Consider the following 17526-nt stretch of genomic DNA (forward strand, 5'->3'; position numbering starts at 1 on the left):
CAGACTTCAAATACATGGAGCTTAGGGAAATTGGCATTGTAAATACATGCAAGTCGGGGGTGTTTTTGTTCCGACTGAAATATGTTTCCCTAACACAGGCATCAAATCCAAAGAGCGTGGGGAAATCGGCATTGCAAATACATGAAAGTCGAGTTTATTTTTGTTCCGACTGAAATGTGTTTCCCCAACACAGACTTTAGAACCAAGGTGTCTGAGGAAATTGGCATTGCAAATTCATGCAACTCGAGGACATCTTGTTCCGACTGAAATGTGTTTGACACACAGACTTCAAAACCAAGATGTCTGGGGAAATCGGCTCTGCAAATAAATGCAAACTGCGAGTACTTTTGTACTCGCTTGCCTTTGTGCAAACTAGAATATGTTTCCTTAAAACGGTCTTCCGGGGGTACTTCTGCACTCGCATGTTTTTTTTGCACTCCGAAAAGTGTTTTCCGAACACGGATTACAAAAGCGGGTACGAACACCACGCTTTAGCTCAGTTATTCAAGATTGCATTGAAGGATATGCCTTCCTAGCTTTTGCTCACTGAATTCCTGCGCATGCCATTTGATGATCAGGCAAGATGTTGATAACCAATTGCTGCGATGACGCCTATTGATTAAACAATATACGTTCGACATACATGTCAAAATCGAAACTGAGTGCATGAAGTTCATAAAATCAAGCAAATTCGCGGTTCGAGAAGTACGTACACTTGAGAGATGTAAACTTCAAAAGGAAACGTAAAATAAAATAATCGTTTAATAATTCTTCCGTTCACATATTTTGGTAGTCATAGGCATCATATAAAACGTAAAAGGACGTTCATCAAATTTATTGACGTAGGATTACGTCTTTCGGGAACATATTGGGGTACAAATTGAAAAATGAAAATCGATCGCATCGTGAAAAATGTCCAATTTCAAACGCTTGTTACTCATTCATTTCATGATGGATTGATGAGATTTTTGGATCAAACGATTACGGCACTCCATAACAATTTTTCACATTGGATAAAATAGTATATATCATATAACTAACTATCGAACAATTGAAAAAATTCAACCCCTATCTAAACAGAGATACCCAGTCCTGATTGGTCGAAATTGACGTCATTTCTTTTTCGCGCCCGATTCGTTCTCTCACCGGCAAGCTGCATGGCAATCGAGTAGGAGGCGCCTACTTCACACATACCAAATGATATAAAAGGAAGGAGCATTCGTGGATCTCATTCATTCTTACAACGGACGTGGAACGGACAACAACAAGTGGAGAGCAGCAGCAGTGAAAGCGGCTAATATATAGGCGAGCATAGAAGTTGAGCGGTCTAAATGCGAGCTGTGTCTCACATCGAGCTTCTATGGCAGCATAAGCAGCGACAAACAGTAGCAACGGTTGTTGAAACCGGTCTACTACTAGTGGCAGCAGCAAGCATCACGAGCGGATCGTTTCAGGCACGCTCTCTCCGTCAGAAATGCGAGAACGTTTCTTGGCATCGTGAAAGTGCAGTATCGAATCTGAGCGGCCAACAATTGAGCTGTGTCTCACATAAGTGGCAGTAGCAGCAGCAGCGGCGGTAAACATCAAGGCTGAACCTCAACAATCGAGCTGTGTCTCGCATCGGTCCACTACTGTTGGCAACAACAAACATCATGAGTAGAGAGTTTCAGGCATGCTCTCTTTCTCTACTGCTGCTGCTGCTGCTGCTTCTCAGTCAGATTTCTCATTCTTGTTGGACGCTCAGATGGATAAACATATGTGTTTCTAGTGTGCATTACTGGTACTCCTGTTCACATCAACCAATACAATTGGATGCGGTTATGGAGGTAAAGGAGACAAAGGATCCGGTTGAGGAAGAGTGTATCGCAAGGTTCCACATGACAACATCCAGTGTATCAAACCCGCTATCCGTTGTTTAGCTCACCGTGATGGTGTCAACGAAACCCTTGCAAACCGCCGCACAGAAGCTGAAGATGCCAATGCCAAGGAAAGCAGCAGCGACTCCGAAAAAACTACCGCTGCCAAAAAGTTAACAACTGCTACATCCGACTGAAACCTCACATTAGCACGCAGCAGATTCCGTACAACCCATTTAACCATTCCAGTCCTTTTCAGGACTTTCGATATTGCTTTGAAACGAAAGAGTTTAATTTATTGTTTTCCACTTATCATAAAACTGATATAAAACTGCGATCAAAAATACTGTTTACTTTTATATTTTCTTTGATAATGTGCAACTAACAGGAAACTTATCACGTCAGAAACATACTTTCCATCAACCAACCTGACTGGATGCGGTAAGGGAGGCGAATGACATATGTATGCATATATATATATAGCGAAACGGCTCCGGTCATTTCTCAAGGAATTTTCTAAAATAATATTTTGCCGATGCCTTTGCGCGAACTACACCGGCGAGTAGCACCATAATAGCAAATCAAATGTCGAAGTTCGTGATATGGGTGCGTTCATCGCTATTCGGTTCGGCGTCGGTTTAACCCTTTCATTACGGCAGTGTGCTCCGCCGAAGTGCTACCCCTGTACGGAGCACTGCGCCGAAAAGTATGCACATCGCGCTGGTGTGATCGAAGAGCAGTATGAATTTCATGTCGTCTAAAGACGACGCTCGTACACACAGCTCGTCGCGCGGATGTCGTCTATAGACGACGCTCGTAACGGAAGGGTTAACCATCAATAACTACGCTTGGCAACATTGACATCTGGCAATTTTTAATATAAGATGTTTCCCCCGCATGTTAAAAGTGGTTTTTCATGTACATAAAAGCGCAGCGTAGTATGTCAACTGCTTCCCGGTTAGAAAATAAATGAGCGACCCGTCCAATTTCAAACGCTTATTGCTCATTCATTTCATGATGGATTGATGAGATGTTTGCATCATACGTTGTCGGCACTCCATAATAATTTTTCACATTGAATAAAATAATATATATCATGTAACTAACAATCGAACAATTAAAAAATCTCAACCACTATCCAAACAGAAGATACCTAGGCCTGATTGATCGAAATTGACGTCATTTCTTTTTCGCGCCCGATGCGTTCGTTCACCGGCAAGCTGCATGACAATCGAGTAGGAGGCGCCTACTTCACACATACCAAATGATATAAAAGGATGGAGCGTTCGTGGATTTTATTCATTTTTACAACGGACGTGGAACGGACAACAGTGGAGAGCAGCAGCAGTGGACGCGGCTAATATATAGACGAGCATCGAAGCTGTGTGGTCAATAGGCTAGCTGTGCCTCACATCAAGCTTCTATGGCAGTATAAGCAGCGGCAAACTACTACTACTACTACTAGTGGCAGCAGCAAGCATCGCGAGCGGAGCATTTCGGGCACGCTCTCAGAAGTGCGAGCACACGCTTCTTGGAATCGTGAAAGTGCAGCAGTGAACTTCAAGACATCGAAGCATCGAATCTGAGCGGCCAACAATTGAGCTGTGTCTCATATCGAACTTAAGTGGCAGTAGCAGCAGCAGCGGCGGTAAACATCGAGGCCTAACATCAACAATCGAGCTGTGTCCCGCATCGGTCCAGTACTGATGGCAACAGCAAACATCATGAGCAGAAAGTTTCAGGCATGTTCTCTCTTTCTGCTGATGCTGCTGCTCAGTCAGATTTCTCATTTTGTTCGACGCTCAGATCGGTAAACATATATGTTTTTAGTGTTTTAAGTATGGTCACCTCAGATCAACATCAACATCATGCGGCAAGGAAGGCAAAGGAGGATCGAAGCGTATCGCAAGGTTCTACATGACAATATCCAGTGTATCAAACTCGCTATTCGCCGTTTAGCTCGACGTGATGGTGTCAACGAAAACCACCAAAATAAAAACAGAAATAAGCAGCAGCGGCTCCGAAAAAGCTACCGCTGCCAAAAAACAAAAAATACCCAACAACCAAACCAAACGGCCCTTTTCAGGGCCATCAAATCATTATCAAAGAGTTTAACAATATATTTTTTCAAACATCCAAAATCAACATGCGACAGATAGCCTAATGTAATCCTACGTCAACTATGCGGTCGTGTCTCGGACACAACCTTCTGTGACTTTTTTTGTAATGAAGAACATAATCTATCACAATGCATTAATTGAACTTATATGGAATTATACAATCTTTTTACTCACAAAGGAAATATATTGAATTCAATTGAATTCGGGAATTATTTCATTCAATCAAAAATTTAATTAATACAAACAAATGATTGCTACGCTAAGGTAGTCCCACGTCAACCTTGCGGTTATATCATAGATATAACCCACCCATTTTTTATCACTAAACTTTGGTACTTCATCTTCCCAAAATCTAGAATTTTCTACCTGAAAGACCGACATAGTTAGAGAAATTAAAGTTGATATTCAAATGCATCTTACAGTTGACCACACCCTACGTTTTCGGGAATTAACCGGACTAGAGAGTAACGAAACGTATTTCCTGTAGAGCTTCCTAGATATCGAAGCTAACATCCTATATTTTCTGCTCCGCTTCAACAGCATTTGAATTTTTCTGTTATTTTGAATCATTTTCGTTCTGATTACGTTCAGCATCCTGAAGAAATAAAGATACAAAAAATAAACAAGCAAGAACGTTGACGGCATTGAGCTTCGTATTACGAAACGGGGGAGTAGGCATGACAATATGGGATTGCAGAAGAAATGAACCTACTTTCAAAATAAAAACTATGAATGATAATTATTTTTCCCAAATCAAATTAGTACTCCATGTAAATGAAAATCACTTTTGCATGCAAGTAGTAAAAAAATATCATACAAAAATTATGTCTAAATATAATTTTATATTATAATGGTAAGTTTTGGTGAGAATATTTGGAAATTTATAGAAAATAGTTTAAATTAGGGTCAGAACAACGTAACAATGCCAAGAAAAAAATTTCATACAAATTTTAGTAATTGAAAACTGCCTTAGGGTCGACTAATCTGATAGAGAAGAGTTGGCCTCACACAAACTAATGTCGTATCCAGATGTCGACACCATTCCGTCGTCAACCCGAATGCAATAGATTTAAATTCCTGATTGTCAGTTTGACATGCGGTAAGGCTGATTTAGACGATGCCAGTCAGCGCTCTAGTTGAAGTATCCAGTGAACAGAGAACAGATACTCTGTTCAAGTTACTTGTACCAGTATCGAAAAAGTAATTGGCCTCGAACTTGAACAGAGTGTCTATTCTCTGTTCACTGGATACTTCAACTAGAGCGCTGACTGGCATCGTCTAAATCAGCCTGTACAATGTACAACCAAAGTATGTCTGTCATGGTACGATAGTACCTGTACAACGCTGTACTCTTAGGCCGTCTACACATTAGGCAACAGCAACCCGATCTATGTTGGCGATGTCAATCGCATCGCCAACTCAGCTCTGCACATTGAGACAACTCGAACGCGATGAATTCGTTAAGTTTTTATCCGTCATAATCGCTAACAGAGATGCCATTTCTTTAATTAAATAAGAAAAGCGAATTATGATTTTTCTCTTGACATTTTTCCTGATATGAGCGAAAAGAAAAAATACAATTACTTGATTTTGAAAACGGCATCAAAATTAAAATTTGTGAGTGTTTTTAAAATCTAAAATGAAGTCAAAGTGGGCTGCTTTAAAATCAATTTGCACTATAACAGAAAAATCTGTTTATCTGGCATTCCTGAATGACATTCTATTGAAAGTGCTACAGCTCATATAACAAAACAAAAATTCAAATTTGATTTTTGATTTGAAAAGCATACCGTCGTGTCAATATTTAACAAAATTTAACGTAAGTGAATTTCAGAATCGTATTTTTGCGAAATTCTGTATTATTTTTATAGTTTTGAATTCTTTCTCGTAGTTACGATACCACAAATTTAACTATACGTTTGTGCAATCTATCTGTTAACTATAAATGATTACCCAATAGAATTTATACTTATTTTTTTAAGTATTTTGTGCTAGAATCAAGAATATTGTAGATTTTCGAATCTGAAAACTTTTGGTCGATTATTTCTCGAAAACTATAACATATAAATGTTGAACTTGAAAAGGAAAAAGAACATGCGATAGAATATCGAACTAATGGAGTTAATGAACCATATGGACTTTACATTTTTGATACTTTGAGAAAACGTTTAATTTTTTGTTTTATTCTATTGTATAAAATTTCAGCGACCGTTTTACTGTCTTTGTACTGCGAGAAACATGGCGTATAATCAAATCCAGGATGTACATGTTGTGGATAATGATTTTGATCCATCATTAACGTCAGATTTATGGTCTGACGGAGACGATTCCAGCGATGATTCCAGTGATGAATTACTGTTTAGATACTACGTCAGACGAAGGAATGCCATTCGAAGAAAATTGTGGGTCCATCCCTATCTGGAAAAAAACTTCACCAGAAGATTATTTGTAGCTGCAAAGGAGTTGCAAATTCCGGATAATAAATTTTTGTGCTTCTACCGGATGGCGAAGAGCACGTATTCCAACTTGGTCCAACTAATTTCTCCTGCAATTCAAAAAAAGAATACGCAGTTGAGAGAATGTGTGGATGGAGAGGAAAGGTTGCTTATAACTCTGAGGTAAAACCACTAACCTATGAATACATTTTATTATCCATTATCGCTGTTATATACTCCGAATTTTGGGATAGATTTAAACTTCTATAGACTTCCAACTGTTTTGTATAGTACTAGCCAACAAAAAACAAGTACCTCGTCGTGCATTGTGCAAGAAGGAGCACTACATTATAAAATGTAGTGCATTTGAAAAAATGCCGCATAAGGAAAAGATGAATATAATTCAAATGAGGAGATTATGCAGTAATTGTTTACTGTAGAACTTGCGGAAAATGCCACCATACGTGGTTACATCCGGGCCACGAGAGCCCAAGAAACAAAACACAACACAACGTAGAACCACCGTGGAGACGATCAGCTCCACCTGCAACAGTTACAAACGAAACGAAAAATTCTTCAATAAACCAAAAACAAGATGGAGAGTCAGTAGCTTTTCTATTTGTATAAACTAAAGTTTAAATATATTAATCACATACCTGACATCTGTACTTTTTTTCCAATTTCTATCCTTGCCATTTCAGTTTCATCTTTTTTTGCATAGCCAGGAAGTGTGAAGTTGTACAGTATTGGATGTTTCTCCACTTCCTGCACTAGCATGATGTTGATCTGCTGCTCGTTCATGTTCCTGAAAATTCTTCAATTTTAGATCGCTTTATTAGAAAATAACATATATCATTTGTAAAATTATATATTGAAGTAGCAAAATACTTACTTTTTGTTCGTGTTTCTATGAAGTGGGCCTCTTTTGACTGTTTAATGCTGCTGGCTATCACCACCCACAATCCAGTCGACGAACAAAATATCGACCTAACATTGGCCGAAATGCTGTGACTTCTCCGTCTTGCCTACACCCAGAAAACAGATTACTAAAATATGCCAAATCTTTGGTGAGGCAAACATTAGTAGAATGTACATATTTTCTGTAAATATTAATCAACTGTATGTAAAAACAATGTTAGATGCAATATACATCCCTGCCAATGATTGGTACATTTTACTAAGCGGTATCGGTAACTTTGACGATTGTCATTGCTGGAAACCGTGAAAGAAATGTAAACAGAACATTATTAACCTAATTGTCTAGCTGATAATTGAGTTGAGCGGAACTACTTTTCGATATTGTTTCTCCACAGAAAAAGGTTGAATTTACCCAGACAGGTGAGTGACGTTCTTGAAAATTAATTCAATTTATGTTCTTTAATCAACATTGATACATATTGGACAGCCAAATAATGATCCATGCTCATCTGTTGCGGGAGAAAGTGAAGACATTACTTCAATAATGAGGAATCTGGGTAATTCGAGCCACTAAAACGAGCCTAGTTGAGCTCTAATTCCACCGCTATATTGTTGGATTTGGTCAAGGGCAACTTCATAAACTATTTTCCGACGATTGTGATCGGTGGTTCGATCAATTGGATGTTTTCGAAATCGTCAAAACGAAGGTTCCGTTTCCACTGACGCTGCGCTTCAACTCAATTTTGAAAAGGGGCATAGAACTGGCTCTTTGATGTAGTCTATCGTAGCTGTTTGTAGTAAACATTCTGTATTTGTAGCCGAGAATCAACCTCAATCGATGCAGGATCAGATGTTGGACGCTGCAATGGCCATGCCTCGAGTTAATGTGCATTGTAATGTGGTTTATACCGCATTTAGATAGTTCAACAAATGACTAAAATTGCATACAATAGTTCGAAAATTACTGTTATACTGGCTGGTTTTACATTTGTTTACTAATGTTATCGCCTAATATGTACGAATAAAGTGCGCTGCACATACAACGTCCCGTCACTGTGAAGTCAACGTGAAGGAATGAAATGTCAAATATTCTTCCATGGAAATCGTATGGTAACATTCACATACATCATCACCGGAAATTGTGACGTCGGCAAAATAAGTCCAAGAGAATATTTGACGGGACGATGACGGTGATGTTGTATGTGTAGCGCACTTAATTCATATCGCAAAAATCAACTAATCATTGGTAATATTTACCCAAAAATCGTCATATATACCAATTTTTCCTAAGAGTGTATAGTTCATTGGTCGAAAATACGGAATAATTAAAAAACCAAATGGTATCACTGGTAGTCCGCTAAACTGTCATCTCAAACAAAAACAAATGGACCATATAACTGGTGAGTAAGGAAACTGTTATCGCTTTTTCTTTCATTAATTATTTCATTTTCTTTCAGACTATGATGTGAAAACATCTGGCTTTTCTATAGCCATCAATAGAAACTAGCCGGAAGATGATTTCCCCCATTACCAGTCGCCAAACAACAAGAACAACAGTGCAGATTTTCACCGTTGTCACAGGAGCCAACAACATCTGCAATTCCAATCAGCAGTATCCTCCAAACCCATGCCGGGAACAGCAACAACAGCGGCAACAGCAGAATCGAATCCTCGGGCACAAATGTGTATCAAGGAAATAAAAACTATAAACGCAGGAGGTATTTATCAACGAGCTCAGCTGGACTCGAATCGTCAATCCGGAAACACCGGATTTAAAAATTTCGCTGTATTGTGGTTATTTGTATATCACAAACACATATTGTTTTGTAATACGTATTTTTTCGAGTAATAAAATGACTAAAATTGATTATGTATTTTCCTTTTAATATTTCATTTCATTTTAATAACAAACCAATACAAACAAGCAGCAAGCAGTGCTGGAAGCAGCGCTGCAAGCAGGTCGACGCCTTGCACATGTTGGCGAAAAAGTGGCGTCAAGTTGTTCGATGAATGCATATGAAAGGTCGATAACTCGATTGCAAGGTGGCAGCATTTGAGGTCGATTGTTGACATTTCATCGACCCGATCTTGGCAGGCAAAACGGAATGTGGGCACTGACAAATATTTAATTTATAGCTGATTTAAGTGCGATTCACATACAACATTCCCGTCACGTTCACGTTCCGTCACGTCACGTTGCGTCAATTATTCTTCCTTGGAATTCCTATTGAAGCATTCACATACACCAGCAAAGGCAAGTCGAAGTTCCCGTTGCCGGTGTATGTGAATGTTTGCATAAGAACTGCTTGGAAGAATAATTGACGCAACGTGACGTGAATGTTGTATGTGAATCGCACTTAAATCAGCTATAAGTTAAATATTTGTCAGTGCCCACATTCCGTTTTGCCTGCCAAGATGGGGTCGATGAAATGTCAACACGATCAAATTTACACATTGACCAGTAATTGGCGCCAGTTACTTGAACGTCAACGGCATGCCATATTTAGATCACCAGTTGGCTGGTGCTGTGCGTTTATACACATTTTCAGCAACTGGACAGCTTGGCTGTCACTTTATCCTCGATGACGAATGACAGTGGCGACGTCTGGTGGCGATAACCATTTTGGGAGGCAAATTAATCTTTATCGGTTTTGTAAGCCCGAAGGCAATTTTAAATTGTCAAAATTTGAATGAAAAATTTTACTTCTTGTTAATTTACTAATTAAAACACGTCGTACTGAACCTTCATCAGCTGTTTTTATATAAATTTCCTGATATTTCCATGATTTCATTGTCTATTATCATTTTCGCTTCACAAATCGAACACATGAAGCACAATGCCATCAACGCGAATGGAGATTCTTCCATGTATACGTTGAGGGAATTGAATTTGATGTTCCTTGTACCGTCGAACCATCCAGTGTTGGCAAATGTATAGATTTATCCGGAAAGGTATATTTTTTTAACTTTTTTTGTTTTGTTCTGTACAGTAAGGAAGGAAGGAAGGAAGGTATTGTATTATAGAGACTTTAAACTTTTGCAGTTCATTCGTCTCTAGCCTTGAGAAAGGCCCTTTGAAAACTCTACTCTATTCTACTCCAGCGCTACCACCTCCGCCCTCTTGCCTTGAGAAAGGCACTCGATCCCTCGCTGTCCAGCCCGTCCAGCAACGATGTTGTCCAGTCGGTGTCCACACAAAGAATGTGTGTACAGTAAGAACACAGATGTTTCTCATAAAGCACCGATAGGAACTGTTTTTAAACGGTTTTATTTAGCTTGCCCTGTAATTTGTATGTTTGTACGTTCATATGTATGTAACATGTTTGTCTGTAGCGCATTACCACATCGATAGAAATTTGAGCCCCTTCCTGTTGACCGATTGATCTGAAATTTGGAACACACCTTTATCTCTGCAGTCATTATAAAACTGAGAATTTCATGATTTTAAACTCCAATATGGCTGCCGTTACAAAATGGCGGATTACATTTTCTCCCAAACTCCTTCAATATGGGTATCAAATGAAAGGGCTTGGCTAGTAGAACACAATTATTCATGAGGAATGCAAATCCAAAATGGCAGCCACCACAAAATGACGGATTATATATTTTCTCAAAACCCCATCAATATGGGTATCAAATGAAAGGGCTTGACTAGTAGAACACAGTTATTCATGAGAAATGCAAATCCAAAATGGCCGCCACCACAAAATGGCGGATTACATATTTTCTTTAAACCCGATCAATATGGATATCAAATGAAAGGGATTGACTAGTAGGACACAGTTATTTATGAAAAATGCGAATCAAAAATGGCCGCCACCACAAAATGACTGATTACACGTTGTCTCAAAACCCCATCAATATGGGTATCAGATAAAAGAACCTAACTAGTAGAACACAGTTATACATGAGAAATGCAAATCCAAGATGGCAACCTCTACAAAATGGCGGATTACACATTTTATCAGAACCCCATCAATATGTATATCAAATGAAAGGGATTGACTAGTAGAAGACAGTAATTTATGAAAAATGCAAATCCAAAATGACCGCAGTCCCCAAACAACTAATTACTTTTTAAATGGTTTCATTCAGCTTGACCTGTTCTATGTATGTTTGAATGTTTGTAGGGTTGTCCCATATTAATAGAAAATTGCCCCGTTCCTATTGACTGATTGATCTGAAATATGGAACATACTTTCAATTCTGCTGCCATTATCAAACTACGTATTCTATGACCTTGAAAAATTTATTTTGGCCTTCGCTAAAAATGGCTGAATGACTTGGCATGAAAAACACGAAACATAATAAACAACACAAATTCAATAAGATCGCCGCCACTAAATGGTCGACTATGTATTTTTTGCAATTCCCTCAATATCGGTATCAAATAAAATGATTTGACTAATAGAATACAATACATCATGAAAATATTCCGAAGAAAATTAGGTAAGAAAATTAGGTAAGAAATAAACGTTGGATTTCCATTATCCACAGTTAGTTGTTTCATCATATACCCCACGATGTTATTTTAGTCTCATCATTGCCCTAGATCAATGAAAGAACGGATGTGATAATTACTAACAGCTACTTGTCAAATTATTTTCTAGCTCTTAGTACATTAAACCGTTTAACTTAAAAAGGTTTTTTTACTTATTTTATTTCCTAGTTTCTCTACATTAAAACCATCCAAAAAATTTGTGTTTTTTCAATTTTTGTTTCTTACTTAACTTTCTTCGGAATATTTCGATGGTGTACTGTAATCTATTAGTGAAATCATTTCATTTGATACTAATATTGAGGGGATTGCAAAAAATACATAGTGGACTATTTTATGGCGGTGACCTTTTCGAAATTATGTTGTTCATAGTGTAGTGTATTCTCCAAGTCAAGCCATTCAGCCATTTTTTAGCGGCGGCCAAATCAAATTTTCCATGAACATGGAATACGCAGTTTTATAATGACAGTAGAATTAAAAGTATGTTTCGATGTTTGTTGGGATTTTTCATGATCTACTGTGTTCTACCAGTCGAGCATCTTCATTTGATACCCATATTGATGGGCGTTGAGAAAAACATGGCGCCATTTTATGATGGCTGTCATTTTGGATTTGCATTTTTCATAATTTTCCATAAATTTCTGAAAATATGTAATCCACCATTTTGTAGTGGCCGCCATTTTAGATTTGCATTTCTCATAAATAACTGTATTCTACCAGTCAAGCCCTTTCATTTGATACCCATATTAAAAGGGGTTTGAGAAAATATGTGAATCGCCATTTTATGGTGGCGGCCATTTTGGATTTGCATTTCTCATGAATAACTGTGTTCTACTAGTCAAGCCCTTTCATTTGATACCCATATTAAAAGGGTTTTGAGAAAATATTTGATCCGTTAATTTGTGGTGGCGGCCATCGTGGATTTGCATTTCCCATGAATAACTGTGTTCTACTAGTCAAGCCCTTTTATTCGATACCCATATTAAAAGGGTTTTGAGAAAATATGTGATCCGTCATTTTGTGGTGGCGGCCATTTCGGATTTGCATTTCTCATCAATAACTGTGTTCTACTAGTCAAGCCCTTTCATTTGATACCCATGTTGATGGGATTTTGAGAAAATATGTAATCCGCCATTCTGTTGTGGCGGCCATTTTGAATTTGCATTTCTCATGGATAACTGTGTTGTACTACCCAGCAAACATTAAATCGTATAACTTTGCACATGATAAGTCACATATAATTTCGTATCAAATCACAATCGCATAAAATATCAATCAAAATATCGATCATATATATCTAAAATCGCATAAAATGCAAAAACACGATTTTCCATGTCATCGATGGATTGAGTGGTAACGTTGTCGTATCAAATCGCATATCAGTCCAAAAAGCATCGCATATCGTTATATACGGCTTTATATGCGTACAAAATATGGCATATACGTATATCCCCAGCAAACATTAAGTCGTATGAATAGCTATAATTGGAGGCGATATACATACAACCAAGACACATTTGTATGATATATGATGCAGATAACTAGCATATACACACAAAAGTGGAGGCGATATACGTATATGCCATATTTTGTACGCATATAAAGCCGTATATAACGATATGCGATGCTTTTTGGACTGATATGCGATTTGATACGACAACGTTACCACTCAATCCATCGATGACATGGAAAATCGTGTTTTTGCATTTTATGCGATTTTAGATATATATGATCGATATTTTGATTGATATTTTATGCGATTGTGATTTGATACGAAATTATATGTGACTTATCATGTGCAAAGTTATACGATTTAATGTTTGCTGGGTCGCCTCCACTTTCGTGTGTATATGCTAGTTATCTGCATCATATATCATACAAATGTGTCTTGGTTGTATGTATATCGCCTCCAATTATAGCTATTCATACGACTTAATGTTTGCTGGGTAATCAAGTCCTTTCATTTGATACCCATATTGATAGGGTTTTGAGAAAATATGTGATCCGCCATTTCGTGGTGGCGGCCATCGTGGATTTGCATTTCTTATGAATAACTGTGATCTACTAGTCAAGGCCTTTCATTTGATACCCATATTAAAAGGGTTTTGAGAAAATATGTGATCCGTCATTTTGTGGTGGCGGCCATTTCGGATTTGCATTTCTCATCAATAACTGTGTTCTACTAGTCAAGCCCTTTCATTTGATACCAATATTGACCGGGTTTTGAGAAAATATGTGAATCACCGTTTTGTGGAGGCGGCCATTTTGGATTTGCATTCCTCATGCATAACTGTGTTCTACTAGTCAAGCCCTTTGATTTGATACCCATGTTAATGGGGTTTTGAGAAAATATGTAATCCGCCATTTTGTAGCAGCCGCAATCTAGGATTTTTAAAATAAGCCAAGCCATTTAGCCATTTTTGATTCGCATTTTTCATAAATAACTGTGTCCTACTAGTCAATCCCTTTCATTTGATATCCATATTGATCGGGTTTAAAGAAAATATGTAATCCGCCATTTTGTGGTGGCGGCCATTTTGGATTTGTATTTCTCATGAATAACTGTGTTCTACTAGTCAAGCCCTTTCATTTGATACCCATATTGATGGGGTTTTGAGAAAATATGTAATCCGTCATTTTGTGGTGGCTGCCATTTTGGATTTGCATTCCTCATGAATAATTGTGTTCTACTAGCCAAGCCCTTTCATTTGATACCCATATTGAAGGAGTTTGGGAGAAAATGTAATCCGCCATTTTGTAACGGCAGCCATATTGGAGTTTAAAATCATGAAATTCTCAGTTTTATAATGACTGCAGAGATAAAGGTGTGTTCCAAATTTCAGATCAATCGGTCAACAGGAAGGGGCTCAAATTTCTATCGATGTGGTAATGCGCTACAGACAAATATGTTACAAACATATGAACGTACAAACATACAAATTACAGGGCAAGCTAAATAAAACCGTTTAAAAACAGTTCCTATCGGTGCTTTATGAGAAACATCTGTGTTCTTACTGTACACACATTCTTTGTGTGGACACCGACTGGACAACATCGTTGCTGGACGGGCTGGACAGCGAGGGATCGAGTGCCTTTCTCAAGGCAAGAGGGCGGAGGTAGTAGCGCTGGAGTAGAATAGAGTAGAGTTTTCAAAGGGCCTTTCTCAAGGCTAGAGACGAATGAACTGCAAAAGTTTAAAGTCTCTATAATACAATACCTTCCTTCCTTCCTTCCTTACTGTACAGAACAAAACAAAAAAAGTTAAAAAAATATACCGGAAATATCCGGATAAATCTGTACATTTGCCAACACTGGATGGTTCGACGGTACACTGAGAGAAATAATTAGTAAATATAACGAATTTTTTGGTAAATACTACCAATCTATAGTCATTTTCGACCGTACTAATAAACACATATGTCAAGCAGAACCATGCTTCGGAAGCCCAATATCGGCTACATTTTCTCGCCAAAAATGCACGTATCAGAATTATATTCTTATTATACCTCCGTATTGCCTTATGGGAACAATGAAAATGCGTTTTTCTCGCCAGTTTTCAGATATGACAATATCCAAGCTTACTAATGTTATCGAGTAAAATATACTAATCTCTGGTAGGGGTGCGGGTTTGTTGACAATATGTACAAAAAATTTGTACATTCTACTAATTTTGCATTACCAAATGTATTTGGTAGTTTTCGACCGAGGATTTTTCTAAGTGTACAAGGAACATCAAATTCAATTCCCTCAACGTATACATGGAAGAATCTCCATTCGCGTTGATGGCATTGTGCTTCATGTGTTCGATTTGTGAAGCGAAAATGATAATAGACAATAAAATCATGGAAATATCAGGAAATTTATATAAAAACAGCTGATGAAGGTTCAGTACGACGTGTTTTAATTAGTAAATTAACAAGAAGTAAAATTTTTCATTCAAATTTTGACAATTTAAAGCTGCCTTCGGGCTTACAAAACCGATAAAGATTAATTTGCCTCCCAAAATGGTTATCGCCACCAGATGTCGCCACTGTCATTCGTCATCGAGGATAAAGTGACAGCCAAGCTGTCCAGTTGCTGAAAATGTGTATAAACGCACAGCACCAGTCAACTGGTGATCTAAATATGGCGTGCCGTTGACGTTCAAGTAACTGGCGCCAATTACTGGTCAATGTGTAAATCAGCTATTAACGACGCATAAATTGAAATGTCAACAGAAATTGAACGAAAAGGTTGCCGACACAAATCGCGCGCGACTCGACATGCTGAGTTGAATCGAAAAAGTTGGTCCGACAAAAGTTGCCAGTTGCCTAGTGTGTATGCTCCCATTTGATTACACATGTTCTCAACTTTTTTGACAGATTCGTTAAGTTGCTTTCCAACTTATGGGCACCTTACACGATCAACCGGATTGACAATAAGTGTCTTCAATATCGTGACAGCTAGGCTTTCAACATCTGATCTAACCTCAATCAATATTTTTCCACCTTACACGGTCAATATCGCCCTCAACCCGAGACAACGAAAATATCCGCGATGGCTAGTGGCGACATTCGAGTTTGGGATCCAAACTATTCTCTATCAGATTAGAAGGCTAAACGGCAATTTTCAATTGGTAAAATTTGAATGAAAATATCTACTTGGTATTATTTAAATAGTTGAAGCGCGTAGTCCTAACCTTAACTTAACCTACTTCCTCTGAATTTTCAGATATTCCTACTAAACAGTATTATTATAATATAACGTCAATTTCAGACACAATTTTTGTATGGGATTTTCTCATCACTTGCAGAAAAAAAGTGATTTGCATTCACATAGAATACTAATTTGATTCGTAAAAGTTAATTTTCATTCATAATTTACACTTTAGAATTCGGTTTTTCTTCTCAAAAATACATCATAATACTCGTTTCACAAATACAGACTGTTCCTTTCAGTTTCAGAGATGCCAGATTATTTTAGTTTGCGAAAATATATGCAAGTTATTTTATCTGCAAGCAAATGTTTTTATTCCATAAATGAGACTATGACAGTAGAACCCCGATTATCCGCGAGCGGCTTCGTGACTGCGAGTTCCATAGTAAATCAATAGGCCTTTCCGGAATTTGTTAGTGAGTGGTAGGCCCATGCTCATTTGTTGTGGTCATGACTTTTACATTATTTAGCCACTGGTGTACACGACCTTATAGATGGATAGTTGATTGATTTTTGTATTGATAGAACATAGTTTTTATGTTGAAACATCTCTTTTCGTGTTTGCATTTTTTTGTCCTTTAATGGGTCATCGCGATATTCGTTAATCGCGGTGAGTTTGCCCGACTATTCCGCGGATAATCGGGATTCTACTGTAGCTTGAATTAACACATGATGTTTTTTTCATCTGTGATTTCCCCAGATCTTCTCATTCTCCAAATTTTATAGCGGAGTGTGAAGAAACACACAACCCGCTCACTAGCGCAAAGAATGACCGAGTTCAACGTTAAAAAATTCCTAAAACGTTGTTAAGTTTCATCCACTCTCTCACCATCACATTGTCAGTTTACTTTGAAGTTTTGATTTGTATCGTGAAAAGTACCGTATTTTGCTATTCAAAGTATCGGTTTTCCAAACCAAAAGCTTCCATTTATGATTCCTACAATTTCAGTAGTTTATAAATTTTAATTGCAATCGCAAAAAAGACTAACAAAAATTAAATGTGC

General features: G+C 37.8%; 1 long non-coding RNA gene across 1 annotated transcript; it reads left to right on the plus strand.

Annotated features, from left to right (window-relative positions):
- Nucleotides 1-8516: 8516 nt before the first annotated feature.
- Nucleotides 8517-9196, plus strand: LOC129774995 (uncharacterized). Its single transcript, XR_008742830.1, has 2 exons — nucleotides 8517-8729; nucleotides 8787-9196. It is a non-coding gene; the product is annotated as an uncharacterized LOC129774995 (long non-coding RNA).
- The last annotated feature ends 8330 nt before the right edge of the window (nucleotides 9197-17526 follow it).

This window comes from Toxorhynchites rutilus, chromosome 3 (assembly GCF_029784135.1).
Source record: "Toxorhynchites rutilus septentrionalis strain SRP chromosome 3, ASM2978413v1, whole genome shotgun sequence".
Lineage (NCBI taxonomy): Eukaryota > Metazoa > Arthropoda > Insecta > Diptera > Culicidae > Toxorhynchites > Toxorhynchites rutilus.